Source organism: Typha angustifolia, chromosome 11, assembly GCF_048772165.1.
Source record: "Typha angustifolia cultivar Huaian chromosome 11, ASM4877216v1, whole genome shotgun sequence".
NCBI classification, from domain to species: domain Eukaryota; kingdom Viridiplantae; phylum Streptophyta; class Magnoliopsida; order Poales; family Typhaceae; genus Typha; species Typha angustifolia.
In genome coordinates, this window is record NC_133249.1 from 12,382,466 (window position 1) to 12,390,210 (window position 7,745).

The following is a 7,745-nucleotide window of genomic DNA, read 5'->3' on the forward strand; positions in this document are numbered from 1 at the left end:
TCCAAGTCGTTCTCCCTTTTATTCATCGGATAAAAAGAGTGCCTTCTCTTTTCATGATTTTTGGTTAGATTTGGCCGCTGAAAAGAGTGAAAGGAAAGATTTGATGCATCATTTGTGGAATCATCTTCATCGGATTTCCCACCTCGTTTCAGTCTCAACCTCACTAGTAAGATAGCTATCCTCAGTCTGCGCCTCGGCCGTTCTATTGAAACAAATTGAAGAGATACAGGTAGTCTAGAATACTAGAAAAAGTTGAAGTTATGCCTACTATAACACCCCCACCCACCCACAAAAAATGGATGGTGGGGGAAGGGTGCGGGACGTGCCCACCCTCACCCATCTCTTTTCCTTTGGCCATGTCTTTGTCAGGCCAAGGGGAGAAAGGAGGGTAAGATAATTTTTATTAATTTAATTGCAATGCGTATTCATCTATATGCTTAGATATTCTTACTTACGATTATGTTATATTAGTCATATTTATCTTATCATACCATCTGCACAAATGCACGACAAGATGATTATGTTCTACGTCTCGATAGTACCTAACACCTTCCTAGCCAGGATTAGGAGCGAGGATATTTATAGTATTACATAATAGGGCCCACGCTTGAGATCTCAGTTTGTAGATCTCAGAAAATCAGACAACCATTTCGTCGAGCAATGATTTATTATCAATTGGCGAGAGTCAACCCCTTTAGGGTGTTTAAGCTGGATAGTAAGGGAAGGATAATGTAGATCTAGCAGTATTCGATGATGTAGGATAAGGGCATCCGTAAGTGATGGCTTATGAGTTACTGCACAGTGGTGCAATTATGTGGAGCCATGGGGTCAGATGGTCATATTGATGTGGGATGCTAACTTATGTGATAGGCTTATGACTGAGATCCTTAGTTTGTAGTGGCTAACAACTAGTCATACTATTTGCCAAGTGACAGGGATGTGATTTTATCGCTAAGGTCTACCCTCTCTTGAGGGTCGCTATGATTGTTGAGCCGAGGTTAGTGGTCGATGGGCCTGTGTAGAAGACATGCCATGCATAAGAAATTGATAAAATAATTGTAGCCTTGTTGGACCAAGCTATCCTATTTCATGACATGTATGTTTCAGTTTACGTTATATTCTATTACATAGTGCACATACTATTATCTTTCTAGATTGGGTGTATTATTATCCATCATGCTTAAGAGATTTATGTTTCCTTGTTACAGCTTACTTTGAGTATGTACTCTTGTAAGAGATTATCACCATTTTATTGTATTTTAGAGGAATTCTGCTTTCCGTTTAAGTTTTTTGGGTCTCTTCATTTCTTAGTAGCGTGTTGTTGAGCTTCTAAACCCCCATGTGACACTCACGAGGAGGGGGTAAGCCTTGTGAGAGTCACGTGGTAGAGTTCGGTTGTTACAACATTGTAGCAGAGCGAGGTTTCCAAAGAATTTTTGACAAATCTATCTAAAATATAGCATATGTAGAGAAAACCTATCTAGTTGCCAATATCTGTGTTTTCTTCTAGGCCCTAATTTAGGTTGTTGATTCACGAAATCCATGATGTTGCCCCGTCAACATCGTACCACTGTTTCAGAGGGTGCATCAGCCCAGTAGGAAACCCCAAAACTGATGCGGTAGAGATTGGCATAGATACATTTATGCGCCTAGTTCAGCAGTAGGAGAGACTGATCGAGGCTCCTCATGAATTGATGAGGCTCCTAGCCACCCAAAGAGCAGTGGAGGAAGGACATCCCTGAATCGTTTCATGCAGTTGAATCCCCCAATTTTCAGTGGTGCCATTGAGCTCATCATTAGGAACGGTTATCTATTTTTGGGACCCCTTTCCTATGCGCTCAGCCTTGACCTCATCATTAGGAACGGTTATCTATTTTTGGGACCCCTTTCCTACGCCGCGACTATGGAGTTGGCCTTGATTGCCGAGGCAAATATTCTGGAGTAGAGGGCTTTGAACCAGAATGGAGTTAGATCAGGTCGTTGTTAGGGCTGAGGACGTGATACTTGCCATCCTAGTATGAGCTTGGGGTTAGGTGGCTCTTCTTCCCAGTGGAGACCTACTTATCATCCTTATCAGGCAGGTAGTTTTACTTTCGAGGCTAACCCGTAAGAACTAACAGTTTATGTGGCACCTAGATGGTGACAAGAGTCTCCTGAAGTTGAAACATCAGTTGACATCAGCTCCTATCCTCATAGAACCAAGTAGTGGGGCTGCATTCCAAGTATACTTGATGCATCCATTTGTAGCTTGGGATGCAGGCTAATGCAAGAAGGGAGGGTAGTAGCTTATCCTCGTGTCAGCTAAAACACTATGAGAAGAACTACACCATTCATGACTTGGTGTTGGTTGCGATTATTTTTGCTCTCAAAATCTAGCAATAGCACCTTTATGGAGAGAAGTGTGGAATCTTTTCTGATCATAAGAGCCTAAAGTGTTTATGCACATAGAAAGATCTAAACTTTCATCAACGGCGATGGCTGGAACTAGTGAATGATTATGATTGCACCATCACTATCACCCAGGAAGGGCGAATGTCGTGGCTGATGCATTGAGTAGGAAATCCTCGGGCAACCTCGCTCTTCTACTTACTGGGTAGTCGATCCTATTGAGGGACTTGCAGCGTCTGGACACTCCAATTCTAGCCCGAAGGGGAAGGGGGAGACTTCTTGCCCAGCTCATCGCCAAACCCACCCTTTTGGACAAGTTTAAGGTGGCCTAGGGAGACGACCCTACCTTTCTCTAGATTATCTAGCAGGTGCTAAATGCTAGGAGGAGCGATTTTGGTTTGGATCCAGCTGGAGTGTTGAGGTTTGAGGAAAGATTATGTATACCTAAGATTGGAGGATTATGGGAGAACATTTTAGAAGCCTATTAGTCTACTTATACTATATATCCTAGAGAGACTAAGATGTACCATAGTTTCTGATGACATTTTTGGTGGCCAGGTTAAAAGAGAAGCATTGCAGAGTTTGTAGTTTGATGTCTAACATGTTAGTAGATGAAGATTGAGCATCAAAGGCCTACTGGTACCCTTCAAACGTTGGCTATTCTTGAATGAAAGTAAGAGCATATTACTATGTATTTTGTTACCGGGCTATCTAAGACAAGAAAAAAGAAATATGCTATTTGGGTTATTGTAGAAAAATTAACTAAGTTAATGCATTTCCTACTAGTTAGCGTCACCGATTCGATGGAGCATCTTGCAATTCAGTTTAGAGATGAGATCTTTTGCTAGCATGGAGTTCTTATCTCTATTACCTCAGATTGGAACCTTTGATCTGTGTCCCAATTTTAGCCCCATCTGCATAAGTCCTTCGGGATCAAGTTGTAGTACAGCACAGCTTATCATCCTCAAACAGACAGGTAGACGAAGCGTGTTATTAAGACCTTAGAGGATATGATTCAGGCCAAATGTGGTGGATTTTGGACTAGGTTGCGACCGACATCTATAACTAATCGAATCTTAAATGGATGTTGATTGAATTTTAAATGAATTATGATCTTTTACTTAGACATAATTAACACAAAAATATTAAGAGTTTCGCAAAACATAAATTTTTTCTTGTAGGTCAAATATATATAAAATTAGATAAATTAATCTCTACAAATAATATATAACGTATCATTAGTAATAATATTAATATTCACTATTTAAATAAGCAAACTAAAACTATAAATCATTCAAAAAATCATGCGGATAAACGGATATTCGATATTCGTATTTTAATCCTAATCCAAAAATTATATCCAACGCGTATCTGAATCCATATCTAGGTTTTTTTTTTCAAAAATTCTATTCATATCTGAATCAATAGAAATGTTTTATTCGAATCTGATCGGAATCGGATTGAATAGCTAGTTGGTTCGGAGTTTATCTGACCCGTTTTCACCCCTAGTGCCATGTACACACGATGGATAAAATAATTGTAGCCTTGTCAGACCATGCTAGCCTATCCTGCTTCATCGACCCCCACTTTCGCGGTTGCTTCTCTCTAAGGCGGTTTTATGACATGTATATTTTAGTTTACATTATATTCAGTTGCATAGTGCACATGCCATTATCTTTTGAGATTGAGTGTATTATTAATCATGATGCTTAACTAGTGGTAGTGTCACTTACTGAGCTTTAAGCTTATTCCGTGCTGATATTAGATGCAGATTGACTTATGGTCATTTTCTTTCATGTTTTATTTTATACTTATATTAAGAGATTTATGTTCCCCAGTTGTAGCTTACTTTGAGCATATACTTTTGTAAAGGATTCTAACTCTTTTATTATATTTTGGATGAATTTGTTGTGGCTTATAGATCCCCTTTTGCTTTTTGTTTTTTTTTTTTTTTTTTTTAGATCTCTTCGTTCTTGGTTATACGTTGTTGAGCTCCGAGACCCCAACGTGACAGACCCCAACGTGACGAGAATTGGTAAGCCTCGTAAGAGTCTGGCTGTTATACCTGCAGCTTGAATTTTCTTGAATAAATAGGCGCAGGGAGTGGGAATAAGCTAAAATGTTTGAAATTCTTGGTGCTAGGATTAGACTGTTCGAATGGAATTTAAAACGTTTAAGTGTAAGTGTGCATATCTCCATAGGTGGATGGCGTGGTTGTAAAGACTATATAGCTTTTATAGACACGACAAGATAGGGAATTTGTATTGAAATTTGTATGATTAAAGGGCTCTCAGAGATATGATAGGAGCATTGCTTAGGCGAGTTGGGTTTGTTAATTTTCTCTAACCCATCTAATATATGTGCTCGTCGAGCCAAGCTCTGTTTGAGTTTGGCGTGAAATTAATTTTAAACCAAGATTATATAATTAAGCTTGGCTCTTTTAGTTTCATCCAGTGCCTTTTTTCTTGTTTTCTAAAGCTAAGCTCTAACCTGAACAAATCAGTTGCTCAGATAAATTTTGAGTATATATTTACATTTTAATGTATTTGGAATTTAAATCTTTAATTTTATTATTTATAAATCGTGCCTTATATTTTATTAAATATGTGCAAAAAATATTTTAAATTTATTAACTATTTAAAAAAGTGCAGAGGACACCTGCAATTAAGACAGTATAATACCATCTCTATTTTGTCTTCTTGTTTAACATATTACTTTCAAGCTATAATTATGCTGGCGTTGTTTATGATCTAGTAGCTTTATTTTTCTATCTTTGCTTCGATCATATTTATTGATATAGAACTCTAGGTGCAATATACACTAGGTGTTTGTGTTAATTTCCTATAAAGTTCTTTATCATTTTTGGGGTTTAAAATGAACATTTCTCTAGAGGCCCTCACCACCCAACTTGTTGTCTATAAAGTTCTTTATCGTGATTTAACTTTTGAAAAAATTTCTTTACTTGATAAAGATATAATTTTAAAAATTCTTTTTTGAGTGATAACTCTTTAATACTAGTCCCACACTTTGCCTTACAATAGATAGCACAATAAATTATTCAGCAGATCAAGCTTGAGGACACAATATAGTAATAAAATGAAAACAACTCAAGAGATTCTCAGGAGCAAAGAGTCTCGAGTTTGGCATTATCCGTCTACTAACTGCTAGTTCTATCAGTCCAGCAGCCCAATACATAGCCCTGAAAATACTCAAAGATAGACTTAGAATGCAAACAAAATCAACTAGCCAAGGACTTTAAATTTTGACATGATGGTGAGAAGGAAAAGAGCTTGGTTACGGTGGCAACGGTGGTTACGGTGAGTAGCAATTTTGACATGATGGTGAGAAGGAAAAGAGCTTGGGGAAAAGAGGGGAGGAGAGAGAGGAGGAGAGAGGAGCGAAAAAGAACTAAGGGAGAGGAAGAAGTGAGGGGAAGGGAGAGAAGTGGGTTCTCTCCTCTCCTAGCCAGTTGGCTAACGGAGGGGAGTGAGGTAAACCTCACCAACGGCCGACGAGGGGGAAGTTCTCATTTCATAGAGAGAACATGTAGAATCTAGAAAATTATCTAGATGGAAGAGTAAAAGAAATAAAGCCCGACTCATTAAAGGCTAATTAAGCTCTTGAAAAATTTGATGCAAGGTCAATGAAGTTTGATTGGCATGTTGAAGCTCATAAGAAGGAGAAAATGAAGAAATGATCGAGATATCAATGATCCTAGAACTAAATTTCATATTCCTATTTGACACACATACAATGTTAACGATCATGTTAAGTCAAAGTGCTTAATTTGAAGTAACAAAGCCCTTCAACCCATCTTGCACAACATATCTAAGTAAAACTACATCATTCTTATGACAGTTATGATTCTAGGGTTGATGTGTTTGTTGGCAATAGTATGTTGTCTACTTCTCCTTATTTATCTAAAAACCGGGGCTGGGGAAAAGTACATGGTAAAACTAGAAAAACATATGATAGGAGTATTTGACACATTCTAGGTTTAGCACTTTATCACTATCTTGAATGAGAGATGTGAAATAAAATATTAGAGCAATTTTGTTGAGTAGAAGTGACATCACAACACCATTTCAGGATGATGTTCCAAATGATCCTTTAGTGAAATTAGCTTGGGAGAGTTTGCTTGACTATTTTTATGTCACAACAATATATCTTTGTATATATATATATGTTTTATATTTTTAGGTCATAAATTTTGTCTTGGGTTTTTGAGTTCTTCATCTTGTTAATAATTTGTTAGCCTGTTGATGCATCTTGGGATTGCAGATTTTTGAAAAATAAAAACCTTGATGTATTTCCATGGATTAAAGTGACTAGGTTAAAATTAAGTTACTACACTATGTGAGTCATTAGTTAGTTAATCACTTACGCTTTTAGCTTGAATATTATCTTTAGGTGATTGTTCACATTTGAGGGATTTCCTATCCTTTCTCCTTAGATTTTTGTGGCTATTGTGAAATTATTTCGTTGTGTGCAATTTTTCAGGAGTTAGACATCTTGACGAAGAATTTATGATTTATATTTATGTAATTGGTAAATTGTGCTTCAAACAAAATTATTTTCATATAATGTATTAAAATTTTATATTTGATTAAAAATATTACAGTAAAAGATTGATATTAAAGTAAAGTATTTTAGTTCTATTGCATTGATTTGCAACAAGAACGTATATGAATTTTTGGTACATTGTTCTAACAATCTAAAAATTGATTATAACCATACTTTCAGGATGTAGTTCTAAGTTGTTTTAACCATTTAAGACAGAATTTTTAATGTACATGCATTAGAAAATTGCTTCTAGGCATTCTGAGAATGAAAATTGACATAAATAGCACCAAGTGAACAATATATGTTTGATTGCATTTATGAATTTTATGTTTATTTTGATTTCCTAGACAATCATGGAGGGCTATTTGAAATTTATTTGGTAAAAGTATTAAAAAAGGTTTTAACTTAACCTTACCTTATTACATGTCTTTGGTCTTTGTTTGAGACTTTTCGAGATTATATAACAATTTTGAGAAGCTCTAAGAAGGACCATGCTGAATAGATTTTCTATGTAAATTACTTTTTTTTTCAGATCCTAAGGGCTTCGTCTTGAGGGTCAGATGAAATTTTCAAGCTCGATAGTCGTTGAGGTTGTAAACCAACTACGGATAGCAATACATTGTGGGTTTGAGCGAGCAAGATCTTATAGTTATAGTCATGAGTGTTGATGAACAGATCCATCTCGTAACGATCATAGTTACTTTAATTATTGATTCAATCCTAGATAGTATTTGTGATTTTTCATCCCGAGTTTAGGAGTTTTTTCACGTAAAAATTTATATATTTGTGATTGT

General features: G+C 36.5%; 1 long non-coding RNA gene across 1 annotated transcript; it reads left to right on the forward strand.

Moving 5' to 3' along the window:
* Positions 1-7,745, forward strand: LOC140771377 (uncharacterized). Its single transcript, XR_012106153.1, has 3 exons — positions 1-229; positions 4,350-4,423; positions 7,484-7,745. It is a non-coding gene; the product is annotated as an uncharacterized lncRNA (long non-coding RNA).